Source organism: Heptranchias perlo, chromosome 14 (assembly GCF_035084215.1).
Source record: "Heptranchias perlo isolate sHepPer1 chromosome 14, sHepPer1.hap1, whole genome shotgun sequence".
Classification (NCBI taxonomy): domain Eukaryota; kingdom Metazoa; phylum Chordata; class Chondrichthyes; order Hexanchiformes; family Hexanchidae; genus Heptranchias; species Heptranchias perlo.
In genome coordinates, this window is record NC_090338.1 from 6567760 (window position 1) to 6587642 (window position 19883).

Genomic DNA, 19883 nt, shown 5'->3' on the forward strand with positions numbered 1-19883 from the left:
TTTTGGTCCCCTGTCCTAATACCCTAATATGAGATTCGGTGTCAAATTTTGTTTGATAATCACTCCCGTGAAGTGCCTTGGGACGTTTTACTACGTTAAAGGCGCAAGTAGTTGTTGTTCTAGCAAATAGCCGGAACAGTTATGATGGGCTGAATGGTCCCCTCCTGTTGTTGTTTTTTGCTGTACGGAGAACAACCCCAGCTTCTCCAATCTCTCCACGTAACTGAAGTCCCTCATCCCTGGTACCATTCTAGGAAATTGCCCCTGCGCCCTCTCCTCCCCCTTTGACCTCTCACTGTTAATTGATTTGCCTGTTTTAAAAAAAAAATTTCAGTTTCCATTTTAATTTCTTATCCTCCGCCGAAACCCCCCCACCAACCCCCCCCCCCGCAAACAAAAACCAAAGGGAAACGTTCGAAAAAAACTTTTTCGATGGAAAAAATGTCCGTGAAACGTAAGATTTATTCCTGAAGTGCCTTCTTGCTTTTTTTTCTCGAATAGGAGCAGTCAAGTCACGAGCAGGCGGGGCAGGTCCTAGGAGGGAGGAAACAGCATCTGGCAGGCAGACTGAAGAAGTTCACACACACGGCCAGATCTCGCCGATCCCACCGCCTCGGGATCCCCTGTGTAAGTAGAACGGTTTCGGGGGCCTCCGTTACAGGTTGGTCGGGCGGGCGGGCGGGCGGGGCACCTGACCATTTCCAGCAGAATCAGTTCTATTCTCTTTCTCTCCCACCCCTTTGTTGATTTAACAAAAGGAAAAGCGAGCGGAGGAATGTCATGGGGTCGGTCACCGTGGCTGCGAGACTGCCTTAGGTGCTAAGCTAAAGTGAGATAATAAAAGGCTCTGTGTTTTAGGGGAGGAAAGCGAACTTTAAAGAAAAGAAAAGAGAGAGCGCCTCGGGGAAATTTCCCCGAGCGGTGGGCTCCGCAGGTCATAAGAGCATCTGATAAACACGCGCAATAACGTTACGGTTTAGTTTTATAAGTTTCCTCTTGGTGCTATTTTAATCGGACTTCACTTTCCAGTCCGTTTGTTAGTCGTGTCTCCTTGAAACCAAAGGCACCCGTGCAAGTTTGTTTCTCTGTCGATGACACTGGGGCAACTTAGCACCATCTTTATGGATCAGTGAAAGAAGAGCAAAGTTCTTGTGGGCTTTTCTCCCTCCCAATCATTGCTACTTCCAACATCTGGTTAGAACAACTGACTGGTGAAATTCACTTTCGAGCATTCGAGTTCTACGTACCGATCTGCTACCTACAGGCGGGCGTTAACCCATTTTTTAAAAGAAAGAACTTGCATTTATCTAGCGCCTTTCATGATTCTCAGGACGTCCCAAAGCGTTTTACAGCCAATGATGCACTTTTATGAAGGGTAATCACTGTTGTAACGTAGGAAACGCGGCAGCCAATTTGCGCACAGCAAGGTCCCACAAACAGCGATGTGTTAATTGACCGAATAATCTGTTTTTAGTGATGTTGGTTGAGGGATAAACATTGGCCCAGGACACCGGGGGGGATCTCCCCTGCTCTTCTTCGAAATAGTGGCCGTGGGATCTTTTACATCCACCTGAGAGGGCAGACGGGGCCTCGGTTTAATGTCTCACCGGAAAGACGGCACCTCCGACAGTGCAGCACTCCCTCAGTACTGGCACTGGGAGTGTCAAGCCTGGATTATGGGCTCAAGTCTCTGGAGTGGGGCTTGAAACCACCACCTTCTGACTCACAGGCGAGAGTGCTGCCCACTGAGTCACGGCTGAAACCTTTACAAGAGCTTTAATATATTATATTGAAAATATTATAATTTGATGGTAACTTATGGCAGTGCTGATTTTTATCAAACCCAGTTTATGTATTGTGAAAAAGATGCATTGTCCGTTAGTGAATATATGATTATTTTATGATTTTTGTATGTAGGTTTCTTTTTAATTTAGAGGAGCTAGCTGTCCTTGCTTTTAGTTCTTTTTCAGTGTCAGATAGACTTGTGGCACTTCTAGGAAAATAAATCTGCCCTCTTCCCCCCCGCCCCCCCCCCGAAGATGCTGACTCGTGCTGGGGCAAGGGTTCCAACAAATGCCAGCCACCCTCCAGCACTTCACGTGTGAACTTAGACAGCTATTCCACTGTGGCAGGCGTTGCCGCCCAATCCAATCCTACCCTCACCCGATACTCGCTCTCCCCGGGGATCGAACCTGGGATCTTCCTGAACCAAACCATTCACTGCCCCACCGGGCAAGGCCACTTTGGCCTGTGGGGGAGCCGGACCACTTAATAAGATGCACCGTTCCAAACGCAATTTGCAATGAAGCCCACCTTCTCTGATGACGAGACTGCTCTCGTTTGGGAGCCAGCTCTCGATGATCTAATCCACATCCCCAGCCCCACTTGTACTTGCTCTGTCCCGTTTTTGTACTTTGCAGGGAATAGTGGCCATGGAAAGGGAGAAATGATGAGCTATCACAATGCAATCGATCCGAAGCTCATTACTTCTAATGTGCCATTAATGGGAGAGATGGCCAACCCTGTGTACTATGAGTAAAATTAGATTACCAAATCTCCAGCATTCAAGGGCACAAAGGCTGGTAAAGAAAGATTTGTATTTATACAGCATCTTTCACGTTCTCAGGATGTCCCAAAGTGCTTTACAGCCAATTAAGTACTTTTTTGCAGAGTGGTCACTGTTGTAATGTGGGAAACGTGGCAGCCAATTTGCGCACAGCAAGCTCCCTCAAACAGTAATGAGATAATGACCAGATAATCAGTTTTAGTTGGTTGAGGGGATAAATATTGGCCCAAGACACTGGCAGAGATTTCCCCTGCTCTACTTTGAAATAGTGCCATGGGATCTTTTACAGTCTGGCAGACTGAGGCCTCAGTTTAACGTCTCATCGAAAGACGGCACTTCCGACAGTGCAGCACTCCCTCAGTACTGGCACTAGGTTTTCAGCCTGGATTATGTGTTCAAGTCTCTGGAGTGGGGCTTAAACCCACAAACCTTTGTGACTCAGAGGGGAGAGTGCTACCCACTGAGACACAGCTGACAGCTGACACTATATATATAAACATACGAACAATGACAGATGGAAAAAGATCCAGTGGTACATCTAGCCTGTCTCCCACAATCACGATGCCTTGTACATCACGATACAGACACTCCCCACCCCACCCGAAAGTCATGTGATCTCCTGGGAGACGCTAAAAACCAGATAAAACCTGGGCCAATTTGGGGGGAAAAAATCTGGAAAATTCTTCTACTACCCCCTTAGGCGATCAAAACTAGCCCAGGAGACCGCCCTGGCCCTGATTAACGTTACACAGTCCCCTCATCATTTAACAAGATCCCCAAAGCAAGCTTCCTTTTTGGCTGATGTGACGCACACACTTTCCAAACCACAGACATCACGAAGACCCCTCCGGGTTTGATCCCTATTCTGGCCTTGCCTCAAGCATCAGCGGAGGGGTTGCAGTTAGCCTTTGCACCCCTTGGACCAGGGAAAGGGAAAAGGTCAGCCAAGGCTCGCGCCCCTGATCTCTATGTAACGGCCCCGGGTGGCATGTGCGTGTGCGTGTCGGGTTCCCAGGCACATAATAAGGGCCGGTTGAGAGCTCAGAACAAAATGGTGGACAGCGCTAAACCGAAATGGCCGGCACCTCTGGCGGTTGTGCTCCAAGCTTCTGATGGCACTTGTCTTATTTCTATCGCAATGCTGTCTCACTTATAGCACATTATAGCAACAAGTACCTCGCTTATATTACAGCACTGTGTCTGAAGGTCGATTAGAACAGAAGCAGGCTATTAGACCCATTTCCATTGACTTCCAAGGATCATAGAATCATAGAATGATACAGCACAGAAGGAGGCCATTCGGCCCATCGTGCCTGTGCCAGCCCTTTGTTAGAGCTATCCCATTAGTCCCACTCCCCTGCTCTCTCCCCATAACCCTGAAAATTACCTCCCTTCAAGTATTTATCCAGTTCCCTTTTGAAAGTTACTATTGAATCTGCTTCCACTGCCCTTTCAGGCAGCGCATTCCAGATCATAACAACTCGCTGTGTAAATTTTTTTCCCTCATGTCGCCTCTGGTTCTTTTGCCGATCACCTTGAATTTGTGTCCTCTGGTTACCGACCCTTCTGCCACTGGAATCAGTGTCTCCTTATTTACTCTATCAAAACCGTTCATGATTTTGAACACCTCTGTCAAATCTCCCCTTAACCTTCTCTGCTCTGAGGAGAACAATCCCAGCTTCTCCAGTCTCTCCACATAACTGAAGTCCCTCATCCCTGGTAGCATTCCAGTAAATCTCTTCTGTACCCTCTCCAAGGCCTTTCTAAGGAATTGAAAATTGGGAGAGATGTATAAGGAGCAGCTGATCCGACATCGCCCATGTCTAAATAAAGACTTCCTCTTTCTATTTAAAAGATTTGTGCTTCACACAGGCTGCAAACAGATTGACCGCAAAAACCCTCCTGTTTATCACATGAACGTTTTTTTGCACGGCCTATGATACGTGCACAGACTCCATGCGTACAAACTGAGAAAACTAGAAAGAGCTGATAAACAACCACAAAAAAAAATACCTGTTACAGCCCTAGAGAAGCTGAAAGCTTAGAGACAGGCCTGAATACGGGCTCGTGTTATGTGAAGAAAAGTAGTAAGACTTAGAAACAGTTTCGACTTAGAAAAAGGACTTGCTTTTCACGACCCCAGGACACCCTAAAGCACTTTGTAGCCAATGAAGTACTTTTGAAGTGTAGTCACTGCTGTAATGTAGGAAATGCGGCAGCCAATTTGTGCACAGCAAGGTCCCACAAACAGCAATGTGATAATGACCAGATAATCTGTTTTAGAGATGTTGGGGAGAACTCCCCTGCTCTTCTTCTTCTTCTTTTACGTCCACCTGAGAGGGCAGACGGGGCCTCGGTTTAACATCTCATCTAAAAGTCCAACCACCTCCCCTTGACATTCAATGGCACCACGCCAATCACCCACCATCAACATCCTGGGGGTCACCATTGACCAGAAACAAAACTGAGACCAGCCACAAAAATGTACATACAGCAGGTCAGAGGCTGGGTATTCTGTGGCGAGTGACTCACCTCCTGACTCCCCAAAGCCTTTTCACCATCTACAAGGCACAAGTCAGGAGTGTGATGGAATACTCTCCACTTGCCTGGGTGAGTGCAGCTCCAACAACACTCAAGAAGCTCGACACCATCCAGCAATTTCCCCCCTCATCCCCATTGACTTCAGTTTTACTAGGGTTCCTTGGTGCCACGCTTGGTTAAATGCTGCCTTGATGTCACTCTCACCTCACCTTCAGAATTCAACCCTTGTGTCCATGTTTGGGCCAAGACTGCAATGAGATCTGGAGCTGAGTGGTTCTGAATGGTCACATCCCTCAGTGACATTTCGCACTCACATTCCTCACTTTAATTTCTCACTCACATTCGACGGTCACGTTTCTCACCCACAGTTCTCACTGACGTTCCTCAGTGACGTTCCTGACTTTGATCAACACAAATACTCATGAGGGAATAGACATTGGCACGAGAATTTCCTTGGGGGTTTTCTCCCGATCGGCTGGTGTACCATTTTCCTCTGATGTTCTGGCAGCTGATCTGGAGAACTCACGATGGAATTCTCTATAACGAGACACCATGGACTAGCAGTCAAGGACATCTTCCCAGGCAATCTTCCATCTCAGGGACTTGGAGATGAGCCAACTTTAAGGTCAAAGACGTCACAACTGTTTTCTAAAACATTCTTGAGGCCTGTTCATTCTCCCAACTTCAAGACTTTGAAATAAATCTTTTTTTAATCAACCCGCGGCTAACTCAGTAGCAGAACATCAAAAAGCCCGAAAACCATCAAAATGAATTCTTAATCTTTCCCATTCCCTGACTTTGTTAACTTAACCAGTCCGAGCATCATGTGTAGTCTCCAGCCCTTGAATCAAAGAGGCCCAGGTGAGCTTTCCTTTATTTCTCTGTAGCTGCACTATATTCATGTTCTGTCTCCTTTCTCCAACCCCTGACATTGACTCCCTACCCACTGATGCATTGTCATCCAACAGATAGACTCTCTCTCACACCCGCGTGCTAATATAGACCATACCATCGAGCACCAGGTTTCATGGGCCACAGGTGGCCAACGGGGGCCTTGCACAGTGGCCGTGGTTCATGTGTTTTTTTTTAAATTTGTTCTCAGGATGTGGACGTCACACTGACCCCAAACCTGTCCTAATTCCAACATGCACTTTCCAGCAGGACTGACTACTTTAATGGTCCGAAATAGCGTCTGAATCCAAGCTGATCTTTTTTAAACCTCCCTGCTCCAGGGGTCCTGAAGCCGATTGTAGAGCTTCAGCCCAGCCCAGGATGGGGGTGAGTGTTTATGTAACCGCGACCTACTTGGGCTTATTGGGGTGCAGATTATACAAAGAGCAATAAAATGCACCTTATGATATAGGGCTCCCACGAATAGGATACCCCTCAGGAATTTGAATGCCCAATTTTCTGCTGCACAATTTTCCAACTGGAATCTTACACGGGCCACGGTCGCACGCATTGACATCAGCGCCCGACTCCCCGATACGTTTGGTGATCAGGTAAAGCCACGTGCGGAGGGGAATATCTAAATGTAACATTTAACTCCGCATGTTACAAAAGCCAGAGGGGAGATGACGAGAAAGTTTTTTTGACGCACCGAGTTATTACGATCCGGAATGCACTGCCTGAAAGGGCGGTGGAAGCAGATTCAAAAGTAACTTTCAAAAGGAAAAAGGAAAAAATTGCAGGGCGAAGGAGAAAGAGCAGGGGAGTGGGTCTAATTGGATAGCTCTTTCAGAGAGCTAGCACAGGCATGATGGGCCGAATGGTCTCCTGTGCTGTATTATTCTATGATTCTATGATTATATATATGATGGAGGGCATTCCTAGGAAACTGGACTTCTCCAGTCCCTCATGGATTATTGTGCTTTGTAGACGCGACTTGAAGGGAACAAGGCTGTAACTTGACCTTGGTGATTAGGTAGGCGGCAGCTGGGAAATATGTGAGAAGTAAAAAAAAAAGCCAGGTTAGGTTCCAGATTGCCCTCTCCTCCCCCTACAGCACTCCACACAGTCTGGTTCAAACTATGACGAACCTCCAGTAATTGACCCGAGCGCCGGTTTGGACAGCGAGTGTTGGCTATTCAACCAAGCGGGGCATCACATTCGTGCAGGATCCCTTCTTCTTCAGACACCCATTCACTCCAGCAGATGGCGCTCGATAGTGATTAGGGTGCGACTCCTGACCGAGGTTTTTTCATATTTTCCTTCTTCCTCAGTCTCGAGCAATATTTATCCCTCAACCACCATCACTTAAACAGATGATCTGGTCATTATCGCATTGCTGCTTGTGGGATCTTGCTGTGCGCAAATTGGCTGCTGCGTTTCGTACATTACAAAAGTGACTACACTTCAAAAAGTAACTTATTGGTTGCAAAGTGCTTTGGGATGTTGTGAGGTTGTGAAAGGTGCTATATAAATGCAAGTCTTTCTTTCTTTCTTTAGAGACACTGCCACTGATAGCAAAGCCCCTAACGCCAGCCCCTGCTGGGATCAGCTAACCCGGGCACTGGAAACCCTCCTTGTCTACGCGGCTCCGTTATGGACTGCCTTTACGACCAGTGCATTAGGACAACCTCCACTGACACTCGTCTGCTGGCTGAGTTTTACCCGTCTCCAATTCTGACCTCTTGTCCAGCCCCCACTCCCTTTGGCCCACCATTGGCGGCCGTGACTTCTGCTGCCTGGGCCCTAAGCTCTGGAATTCCCTCCCTGAACCTCTCCGCCTCTCTACCTCTCTCTCCAACTTTAAGAAGCTCCTTAAAACCTACCTCTTTGACCAAGCTTGTGGTCACCTGTCCTAATATCTCCTTATGTGGCTCGGTGTCAAATTTTGTTTGATTACACTCCTGTGAAGTGCCTTGGGATGTTTTACTACATTAAAGACGCTATATAAATGCAAGTTGTTGTTGTTGTCTCAGCCATGGTGTCAGGGAAATGGGAAAACCTGTCAACGTCTCCCATCCTCCAGTGCCAAGTTTGGCTCTCAGTCAACAAACCTTTTGATTCTGTGCGCTACTGTTTGTGCGTGTGTGTATATGTACTCGTGTATCTGCATGTTTCTGTGTGAGTATACGTCAGCTGTACCAAGCGGTACTCCTGGTTAAAGATAGAATGACTGGAGGATAAGGAGGGGAGAAAGGAACTCAGAGGGAATCAACAGTTGGAAACTAAGCATCTTCTCTTTCCAATAACCCCCTCCTCCTGAACGTGTTGATCCCTGCTATGCGTTATTAATCTACTTGCTCTGTTTTCTCTCTTGTATGTCGTAGGTAAGACGTATGCTGTTAAGGGCTTTGCTCTCTTCTTTCTCTTGCGTGCCGTAGGTAAGATGCTTGCTGTTGAGGTGTTTGCTCTGCTCTTGCGTGTTGTAGTTACGATGTTCTTTTGTTAAGTTGCTTGCTCTGTTGTTTTTTCTCACGTGCCATGGGTGAGATGCTGTTAATTACATCCATCCCACTCTGCAAGGGGCAGCGAAGACAACACATTTACTGGCGGTTGTTAATGGTGCGGACAGACTGAGATTATTTTTGCAGGTCGGTAAAGACCCTCCTGTAGCGAGATAATGGGGTAGGTCCTCCTGGTCCTGTGCCTGAGCACGTCCCATCGCCCGGGTTCAGTGATCACGGGAGAATCAGGTGGAGAGATTGTATGTCCGTATAGGAGCACGGCTGACTTTCCTGTATTGCCTGCACCCAAGCAATCCAATAGCCCCAGGTACAGGGAACTGCCCCTAAATCCCTGAAGCAGATCATTCATTTTCTATACAGTTTGTGGGATCTTGCTGTGTGCAAAATAGCATTTGCCTATACAACAACGGTGCACTGTGCACTCCAGAGTAACTCATTATACGTGAAGTGCTTTCAGGCGTTTCTGAGAGATGTAATAGTGGCCTAAATAGATTTACTAGGATGTTACCAGAACTGAGAGGTTATAACTATCAGGAAAGACTGAGCAGGCTGGGGCTCTTTTCTTTAGAAAAGAGAAGGCTGAGGGGTGACCTGATAGAGGTCTTCAAAATCATGAAGGGGTTCGATAGAGTAGACGTGGAGAAGATGTTTCCACTTGTGGGGGTGACCAGAACTATGGACCATAAATATAAGATAGTCACTAATAAATCCAATAGGGAATTCAGGAGAAACTTCTTTACCCAGAGAGTGGTGAGAATGTGGAACTCGTTACCACAAGGAGTAGTTGAGGTGAATAGTGTAGATACATTTAAGGGGAAGCTAGATAAACATGAGGGAGAAAGGAATAGAAGGATATACTGATAGGGTGAGATGAAGTAGGGAGGGAGGAGGCTCGTGTGGAGCATAAACACCAGCATAGACCAGTTGGGCCGAATGGCCTGTTTCTGTGCTGTACATTCTATGTAATTCTAGTTTTATAATGAACAACCTTTTCTTTATGCTTGTGTGAATTCTCAGGTTTATGCATTCTGATGCCGGATGAATCGAGGCAGATCCCAGCCTATTGAAGTCGTCCTGTCTTCGTGTGCTGCTGGCAATCTGGTAGATTTCAGACTGATTTTGTGTCTGTATCGTATGATGGGTCAACTTTTGGTGCCCTCTCTTGTTCCAATCTTGACTTAAGGTGTCAGCCGTGGCACAGTGGGTAGCACTCTCTCGCCTCTTAGTCAGACAGTCGTGGGCTTGGGACCTGCTCCAGAGACTTGAGCACAAAATCTAGTCTGATACTCCCAGTGCGGGGTACTGAGGGAGTGCTGCACTGTCGGAGGTGCCGTCTTTCGGATGAGACGTTAAACCGAGGCCCCGTCTGCCCTCTCAGGTGGATGTAAAAGATCCCCACGGCCACTATTTCAAAGAAGAGCAGGGGGAGTTCCCCCTGGTGTCCTGGGCCAATATTTATCCCTCAACCAACATCACTAAAAACAGATTATCCAGTCATTCATCACATTGCTGTTTGTGGGATCTTGCTGTGCGCAAATTGGCTGCCGCGTTTCCTACATTACAACAGTGACAATACTTCAAAATAGTACTTCATTGGCTGTAAAGCGCTTTTGGTTGTCCTGAGGTTGTGTAAAGGCACTGTATAAATGTACATCTTTCCTTCTTAATCTTCATTTACTTAGACGTTTAAGACATTTTTTTATTTTGCTTGTTAATTTTCACCCCTTGTGTCTGCTGAAGATATTGACTCCTCACTGGGATGTGTCTGATCCCCCTCCCCCGGCAGGACGGAGTCACGATCGAACGGACCGTTACACGGGGTGATTCGGCACCGCAGTGGTGCAGCATTATCCCTTCGGGCACACCTTTCTGCCGGGAGCGAGGGATTCTGTGAATTCACCCCTTCCGCTACCTCGTCCGACTGGAGAGACCAGCAGAGACTCTCAGCGGGCTATTCGACTGCAGGGGAGGTGCGGGCTCACAGCTGCATCCGATCCCCATTCCCACGCCACCTCCGCCCGACTGCCTAGAGGGCAATCAGGAGCCTGACCGATTATTCTCTCCTCTCTGGAGGCCGTACCCGCTCCCTGGCTCAGAGCAGGACCGGGGATTGACTTGGCCTGTTTACCTCAGTTACTCACTCGGTAAACAGTGTAAAACAGGCGATAGTGAGGCGGCAGCTGATTTTTACATCTCTCCCCGATTTGAGTTCAATGGAAATAAAAATCAGGAGAGATGTAAAATAAGCTGTGGATTTGTTATCACCTGTTTTACGCTATCACACAAAGTCAAAATCTATCCCACTGAGCCACTGTGTAGGAGAGGCTGTGGTTACATCAGATTTAAAATGAATAAAAGTTACATCCCTGGTATATTTGCATTGCAGATAGGGAGTATTTGTTTAGCTAATAATACTTAGTGGTTGAAAACATTTATTGCAGAGTTGTTGCAAATTTCAACACCCACCTGTCATGCGAGAGCCTCAGGGCACAGTTTTATTACAGTCACTGCAATATTATCAGAACTCAGACAACTTGTTATTTTTTTGTGGGGAAGGAGAATTTGGCATTCGGGAATGAAAAACTTTCCATTTCAGGCACCCAGTGTCAGCAACAAACACTCAGCACGTACAGAGATGTACAGCAAGGGTTAGATCGAGAGTAAAGCTCCCTGTACACTGTCCCATCAAACACTCCCAGGGGCAGGTACAGCACGGATTAGATACAGAGTAAAGCTCCCTCTACACTCTCCCATCAAACACTCCCAGGGCAGGTACAGCACAGGTTAGATACAGAGTAAAGCTCCCTCTACACTCTCCCATCAAACACTCCCAGGGCAGGTACAGCACAGGTTAGATACAGAGTAAAGCTCCCTCTACACTGTCCCATCAAACACTCCCAGGGCAGGTACAGCACGGGTTAGATACAGCGTAAAGCTCCCTCTACACTGTCCCCATCAAACACTCCCAGGGCAGGTACAGCATGGGTTAGATACAGAGTAAAGCTCCCTCTACACTGTCCCATCAAACACTCCCCGGGGAGGTACAGCACGGGTTAGATTCAGAGTAAAGCTCCCTCTACATTGTCCCATCAAACACTCCCAGGGCAGGTACAGCACGGGTTAGATACAGAGTAAAGCTCCCTCTACATTGTCCCATCAAACACTCCCAGGGCAGGTACAGCACGGGTTAGATACAGAGTAAAGCTCCCTCTACATTGTCCCATCAAACACTCCCAGGGCAGGTACAGCACGGGTTAGATACAGGTCCCAGAACTGAATGAGCAGAGTATTTTACGGTTAATTTGTTGCCATCGTTTGTGTGTTTACCCAGAAATGGTGAATAGTTGAAACACAAGGTGCTTAAAGCAAAAATTTGTATAAATATTTTACGTCTTAATCACTCCTGATGTTGTACAGTCACCAAGTGCCTGAAGCAGGCACCATAAGAATGTAAGAACATAAAAAAATCGGAGCAGGAGTAGGCCATACGACCCCTCGAGCCTGCTCCGCCAGTCAGTAAGATCATGGCTGATCTTCGACCTCAACTCCACTTTCCCACCCGATCCCCATATCCAAAAATCTATCGATCTCAGTCATGAATGTATTCAATGTCGGAACATCCACAGCCCTCTGGGGTAGAGAATTCCAAAGATTCACAACCCTCTGAGTGAAGAAATTCCTCCTCATCTCAGTCTTAAATGGCCGACCCCTTATCCTGAGACTATGCCTCCAGCCAGGGGAAACAGCCTCTCAGCATCTGCCCTGTCGAGCCCCCTCAGAATCTTATATATTTCAATGAGATCACCTCTCACTCTTCTAAACTCCAGAGCATATAGGCCCATTTTTCAACGCTGATTCAATGCTGCCCTTAGCTTTTGAAGCAATCATGTGTGCTTCTGTATAAAGGAAGAGAGCACAGCTCACATGGCATAGGGCAGAGATTGGCACAAACCTCTGCACGTATGATAGACCCCATGGGCTTGGGATGATAGGCAATGGCCAATGTTCTCATTCACAGAACTGTAGAGGATTATAGCACAGGAACAGGCCATTCGGCCCATAGTATCTGTTCTGGCTATTTGCTAGAACAACAACAACTTGCATTTATACAGGGTCTTTAATGTAGTAAGAACGTCCCAAGGCGCTTCCCAGCAGCGAAAACAGACAAAATTTGACACTGAACCACATAAGGAGATATTAGGACAGGTGCTTGGTCAAAGAGGTAGGTTTTAAGGAGCGTCTTAAAGGAGGAGAGAGAGGTGGGGAGGCGGAGAGGTTTAGGGAGGGAATTCCAGAGCTTAGGGCCCAGGCAGCTGAAGGCACGCCCGCCAATGGTGGAGTGAAGGAAATCGGGGATTCACAAGGGGCCAGATTTGGAAGAGCGCAGAGATATCGGAGGGTTATAGGGCTGGACGAGGTTACAGAGACAGGGAGGGGCGAGGCCATGGAGGGATTTGAAAACAAGGATGAGAATTTTAAAATCGAGGCGTTGCCAGATTGACAGCCAATGAAAGTCAGCGAGCACAGGGGTGATGGGAGAACGGGAACAGGTGGTAAAAAAGGGAAATCTACCCCACACATTTGTAAATTTGAGGCAGTAAGCAATAAACCGACCACTTAAAACCAGTAATTTCAGCAGAAACCCTAAGCTGGAGGACAGATGTCTAGCTAGGTTTTTACTTTGTTCTCACAGTTCTGTGACTCGGTTAGAAGCCAACTTTTCGTTAAGCCTTTGTTTCTATTTAAAACTAGTCTAAAGTTCTGGTGTTGTACAAAATGTGCTCAGCAGTATTCCATGGTACCGCCTCCAAAAACATCCCAGTGAGATCGCTGCGCCCACATACAGGTCAAAATGTCCCCAGTGTCAATAAAGAGAAAAAAGAAAGACTTGCAATTATACGGCACCTTTCACGATCTCAGGACGTCCCAAAGCGCTTTACAGCCAATGAGGTACTTTTTGAAGTGAGGTCGCTGTTGTAATGTAGGAAACGCGGCAGCCAATTTGCACACAGCAAGATCCCACAAACAGCGATGTGATAACGACCAGTTAATCTATTTTAGTGATGTTGATTGAGGGATAAATATTGGCCCCAGGACACCGGGGAGAACTCCCCCTGCTCTTCTTCGAAATAGTGGCCGTGGGATCTTTTACGTCCACCTGATAGGGCAGACTCGGTTTAACGTCTCAGCCGAAAGACGGCGCCTTCAGACTGTGCGGAACTCCCTCAGTACTGCACTGGGAGTGTCGGCCTCGATTACGTGCTCAAGTCTCTGGAGTGGGGACTTGAATCCGCTGACATCTTGTGGTTACAGGGTTACAGAGCTTCTCAGATTATATCATATACTAACAAAGGATAAAGCCAGCACATTAAGAGTTACTTATAAGGCAGAGGCAGGACGGGCTCCCATGATATATAAGGAACAGATAAACAGTGTGGGCGACTCTTTGAATCATGCCGCACCAGAAGGAAGCTCAATGCTCCATGTAAGATGCCTGGGGCAGATTGTAACTATCGGGCGGCTGACGGGTGGAGCGAGCTCGGCCCTGAGACCCACCCGGCCAGCGGGAGGCCCGGTGCGTTCTATGGGCCCCGTTACCGTGCCGACGGCGAGCTGAGGGGGTCGATCGCGGAGGTGGGGGGGGGTCGATCGCGGAGGTGGGGGGGGTCGATCGCGGAGGTGGGGGGGGTTCGATCGCGGAGGTGGGGGGGGTTCGATCGCGGAGGTGGGGGGGTCGATCGCGGAGGTGGGGGGGTCGATCGCGGAGGAGGGGGGGTCGATCGCGGAGGAGGGGGGTCGATCGCGGAGGAGGGGGGTCGATCGCGGAGGAGGGGGGTCGATCGCGGAGGTGGGGGGGTCGATCGCGGAGGAGGGGGGTCGATCGCGGAGGAGGGGGGTCAATCGCGGAGGAGGGGGGGTCGATCGCGGAGGAGGGGGGTCGATCGCGGAGGAGGGGGGTCAATCGCGGAGGAGGGGGGTCAATCGCGGAGGTGGGGGAGAGGGGTCAATCACGAGTGAGGGGGAGGGGGTCGATCACGAGTGAGGGGGAGCCCTGGGGAGGTGGGTGGGTTATGTGAGTGGGTTATGAGAAGGGGGGGAATATCCTTTTCCTCTTTGCTTTTTGACCTTTATTTTACAGATGATTCCGGTAAAAGGGTTGTTTTTCCGTGTTGTTCGCCTCGGCCAGCAATGAACGAGCTGGTGAGCACCCCGGCAGCTGCCGCTGTTTCTACCTACGTGCTGGAAATCTGGGCGATCATCCTGGTGATCTTGGCCACCATCATCTTGATGAGCTTCCTCATGTTTGGCCCCACCTTGTCAGTCATTGTCTACCGAATCTGGAGGTGCCCACCGCAGAACAGCGTGGTGTGATTGGTAGTGACATGACCCGTGACATCAGAGGCAGCGTGACCCGTGACATCAGAGGCAGCATGACCCGTGACATCAGAGGCAGCGTGACCCGTGACATCAGAGGCGGCGTGACCCATGACATCAGAGGCGGCGTGACCTGTGACATCAGAGATGGTGTAACCCATGACATCAGAGGCGGCGTTTCCTGTGCACATCGGAGGCGGCGTGACCTGTGACATGGGACTCAGCGTGACCTGTGACCCTTCAGCCCATGCAGGGTGGCCTTCCTTGGGGAATCATGAATTCTTCCCACGACATTTCCAACAACAAGACTGAGTTTCTGACAATAAATGGTATCACAGTGAAAGAGATCGTTTGTTGAGAAATAGGTAACATTTAGGAATCTTGGGAAGATGTGAATAATGTTTTAACTCAGTATAGGTATGATACCACTCTGAGATCTTCTCACGTTCTCTTCCCAAACTGTGTGTTGTCCTCAGGTGGTCATTTTTGTTTCTCAATTTAAGCAAGGCAGAGACTTGTTGATCCTGAACCATGGGGTCTGGGTTCAAATTTAGCTCAGACTGACCCCCTCATTCTGCTGGCTGTAAAACTCCTCCATGAAAGGGTTAGGCCAGCCTCATCCGAGTTCCTCACGGGCATTTCGCCAATTGGTCCTCACTAGTTGGGTGTAATCCACGATCTCACTTACTGAGGCCAATGGGAAAATGAATGTTGTGAGAAGTGGAAAAATGCCACAGTGGTGCAGTAAGAGGCACACGTCTGAGGCTGGGAGTGAGACACATTGTTGGGGCACAATAGTGGGAACTTTACTCTGCATCTAACCTATGTCGTAATTGACATGGGAATGTTTAATGAGATATTTAGAGGGAGCATTACTCTGTATCTAACCCGTGTAGTACATGACTTGGGAGTGTTTGATGGGACAGTGTAGAGGGAGCTTTACTCTGTATCTAACCCGTGCTGTACCTGCCCTGGGAGTGTTTGATGGGACAGTGTAGAGGGAGCTTTACTCTGTATCTAACCTGTGCTGTACCTGCCCTGGGAGTGTTTAATGGGACAGTGTAGAGGGAGTTTTACTCTGTATCTAACCCGTGTTGTACTTGACATGGGAATGTTTAATGGGACAGTGTAGGAAGAGCTTTACTCTGTATCTAACCTGTGTTGTAGTTGACATGGGAATGTTTAATGGGACAGTGTAGGAAGAGCTTTACTCTGTATCTAACCCGTGTTGTAGTTGACATGGGAATGTTTAATGGGACAATGTAGAGGGAGCTTTACTCTGTATCTAACCCGTGTTGTACATGACATGGGAGTGTTTAATGGGACAGTCTAGGAAGAGCTTTACTCTGTATCTAACCCGTGCTGTACCTTGCCTGGGAGTGTTTGATGGGACAGTGTAGAGGGAGCTTTACTTTGTAGCTAACCCATGCTGTACCTTCCCTGGGAGTGTTTGATGCAGAGACTGAGTACCTGAAATTGGAAGTGTCTCATGCTCCAGGGTCAGCATCTTTCACTTGACTGCTAGAAAGCTACATTCAATAAAAAAAACATACAGCAAATTGACACTGTAATTATTTCTTCTACGTTGTGACTAACTTGACATATTGGCTTAATTTTCCCATCTCAATCTGACTGTTTGGAGTGAGTGATCCCAACGGCTTCTGGAATGAAATATGGAGCAGATTAAATTTTCAGAACTCGATGTCTATACTGTTTTCCTTGATATGAGGCAAACAATCGAGGTAATGCCAATGTGTCGGAGAGTTTTCCTCAAAGGGAAATAGGACCAAAAATTATATTGCAATTAAATCGCTCCATGTCCTCGCCCCTCCCTACCTCTGTGACCTCCTCCAGCCCTACAACCCTCCGAGATCTCTGTGCTCCTCCAATTCTGGAATCTTGTACATCCCTGATTTTCATTGCTCCAACATTCTCCAGAGATTATGGGCTCATTTTACTCAACCTCTCCTCATAGGACAACCTTCTCATCCCAGGAATCAATCCAGTGAACCTTCGTTGCACCCCCTCTAAGGCAAATATATCCATCCTTAAGTAAGGAGACCAAAACTGTGCACTGTACTCAGGCTATGGTCTCATCAGAGCCCTATATAATTGCAGCAAGACCTCCTTACTCTTATACTCCAACCCCCTTGCAATAAAGGCTAACATACCATTTGCCTTCCTAATTGCTTGCTGTACCTACTTGTTAATTTTCTCTGATTTGTGTACAAGGACACCCAAATCCCTCTGAATACCAACGTTTCTTAGTCTCTCACCTTTTAAAAAATATTCTGCTTTTCTATTCTTCCTACAAAAGTGAATAACCTCACATTTCTCCACATTATTCTCCATCTGCCACCTTCTCACCCACTCACTTAACCTGTTTATATCCCTTTGCAGACTCTTTGAGTCCTCCTCACAGCTTACTTTCCCACCTAGCTTTGTATTGTCAGCAAACTTGGATACATCACACTTGGTCCCTTCATCTAAGTCATTAATACAGATTGTAAACATCTGAGGCCCAAGCACTGATCCTTGCAGTACCCCACTAGTTACAGCCTGCCAACCCGAAAATGACCCGTTTATTCCTACTCTCTGTTTTCTGTCCATTAACCAATCCTCTAACCATGCTGATATGTTACCCCCAATCCCATGAGCCCTAATCTTGGCTAACAACTTCTTGTGTGGCACCTTATCGAATGCCTTTTGAAATTTCAAATATACTACACCCACTGGTTCCCTCTTATCTACGCTGCTAGTTACACCCTCAAAAAACTCAAAGAGATTTGTCACACATGATTTTCCTTTCATAAAACCGTGTTGACTCTGCTTAATCATATTATGATTTTCTAAGTGCTCTGTTACTACATCCTTAATAATAGATTCTAGCATTTTCCCTACTACTGATGTCAGGTTAACTGGCCTATAGTTCCCTGTTTTCTCTCTCTCTCCTTTCTTGAATAGTGGGGTTATATTTGCTACCCTCCAATCCACAGGGACCGTTCTAGAATCTAGGGATTTCTGGAACATTAAAACCAATGCATCCACTATCTCTGCAGCCACCTCTTCTAAAACCCTAGGATGTAGGTCATCAGGTCCAGGGGATTTGTCGGCTTTTAGTCCCATTAATTTCCCCAGTACTTTTTCTTTACTAATCTTAATTACTTTAAGTTCCTCACTCTCATTAGGCCCTTAGTTCCCCACTATTTCCAGTATGTTTTTTGTTTCTTCTACTGTGAAGACAGATACAAAATATTTATTTAATGTCTCTGCCATTTCCTTATTCCCCATTATAATTTCTCCTGTCTCAGCCACTAAGGGACCCATGTTTACTTTCGCTACTCTCCTCCTTTTTACATACTTGTAGAAACTCTTACAATCTGTTTTTGTATTTCTTGCTAGTTTACTCTCATATTCAATTTTCTCCCTCTTTATCAATTTCATCCTTTGCTGATTTCTAAAACCTTCCCAATCCTCAGACTCACTACTCTTTTTGGCAACATTGTAAGTCTTTTCTTTTAATCTAATACTATCTCTTAACTTTTCCCCTGGAGTTTTTATTCCTCAAGGGAATGTATATTCGTTGAGAATTATGAATTATTTCTTTAAATGTTTGTCATTGTTTAGCTACCCTCATATCTTTTAATCTAATTTCCCAATCTACCTCAGCCAACTCGCCCCTCATACCTCTGTAATTGGCTTTGTCTAAATTTAAGACCCTAGTTTCGGACTTAATAATATGAAATTCTATCATATTATGATCACTCTGCCCCAGAGGATCCTTAACTATAAGATTACTGATTAACCGTGTCTCATTACACAATACTAGATCTAAAACAGCCTGTTCCCTAGTTGGTTCCCTGACATATTGTTCTGGTAAACTGTCTCGAATGCATTCCATTAACTCATCCTCCAAACTACTTTTGCCAATTTGGTTTGCCCAGTCTATATGAAGATTAAAATCCCCCACGATTATTGCATACCCTTGTTACATGCTCCTCTAATTTCCTGATTTATACTCTGTCCAACACCATAACTAGTATTAGGGGGCCTATAAACTACTCCCACCAATGCTTTCTGCCCTTTGTTATTTCTTAGCTCCGCCTGTACAGATTCTCTATCAAACGTGCTATTTCACCGCAAATCGTCTATTTTAGAGCATATCGTCTATTTTACAGCAAACAGAGTTTATTTACTCAGCAAACAGCAAACAGAGTCTGTTTAAACAATGCACCACAGTAGACAGTGTACAGAGCCTATTTAACAGAGTCTCTATGAACTACAGCAAACAGAACCCATGACCGAAACTGCAGCAACTTCTCCCGATAAAAGCAGGATTATTTCTCTAGCAAAATGCAGTGAGTGGAGGATAGTTACATAATACAAATTATGTGCCTAAAATCAATCCCAGTCACTTACAGCAGTGCAGTCTCCAGGCGTGATTGATGGGGGAATTACCCAATCATCTCCACTCTGGCTGAGAATAGTGGCGTCACTATGTGCCGTCCCTTTAGAAAGCAGAGAATGGCTGAAGATTGCAGCAGCGGACTGGGTGGAGCAGCAGGTAAGTGGGAGAGTGTTGGGGTCAGTGAGTGAGCTGCCAGGTAGCTGGATCGGATGCCTCCGCTGCAGTTTTGTGCCACGTGTCTTCAACTGGAGGACCGTGGAGAGGTGCCCAAAGGGAGGAGGGCTTCGAACGGAGTCTGAAAAGAAGAGCGCATTCTGCTCTAGCTGTGCGGGTGGTGACGCGATCGGTGGGCTGTTGCATGCAACAGGCTAGTGGGTGCCATCCTACACAGGAACAGGAGGAGGCCATTCAGCCCCTCGAGCCTGTTCCGCCATTCAATTAGATCATGGCTAATCTGTATCTTAACTCCATTTACCTGCCTTGGTTCCGTGACCCTTAATACCCTCACCCAACAAAAATCTATCAATCTCAGTTTTGAAATTTACAATTGACCCCCACCTCGACAGCTTTTTGGGGGAGA

At 47.0% G+C, this 19883-nt stretch overlaps 1 long non-coding RNA gene across 1 annotated transcript; it reads left to right on the forward strand.

The window, feature by feature from the left end:
• The first annotated feature begins 506 nt into the window (after nt 1-506).
• Nucleotides 507-16454, forward strand: LOC137332035 (uncharacterized). The gene is made up of 3 exons (XR_010965558.1): nt 507-627; nt 9538-9621; nt 14660-16454. It is a non-coding gene; the product is annotated as an uncharacterized lncRNA (long non-coding RNA).
• Nucleotides 16455-19883: the final 3429 nt, after the last annotated feature.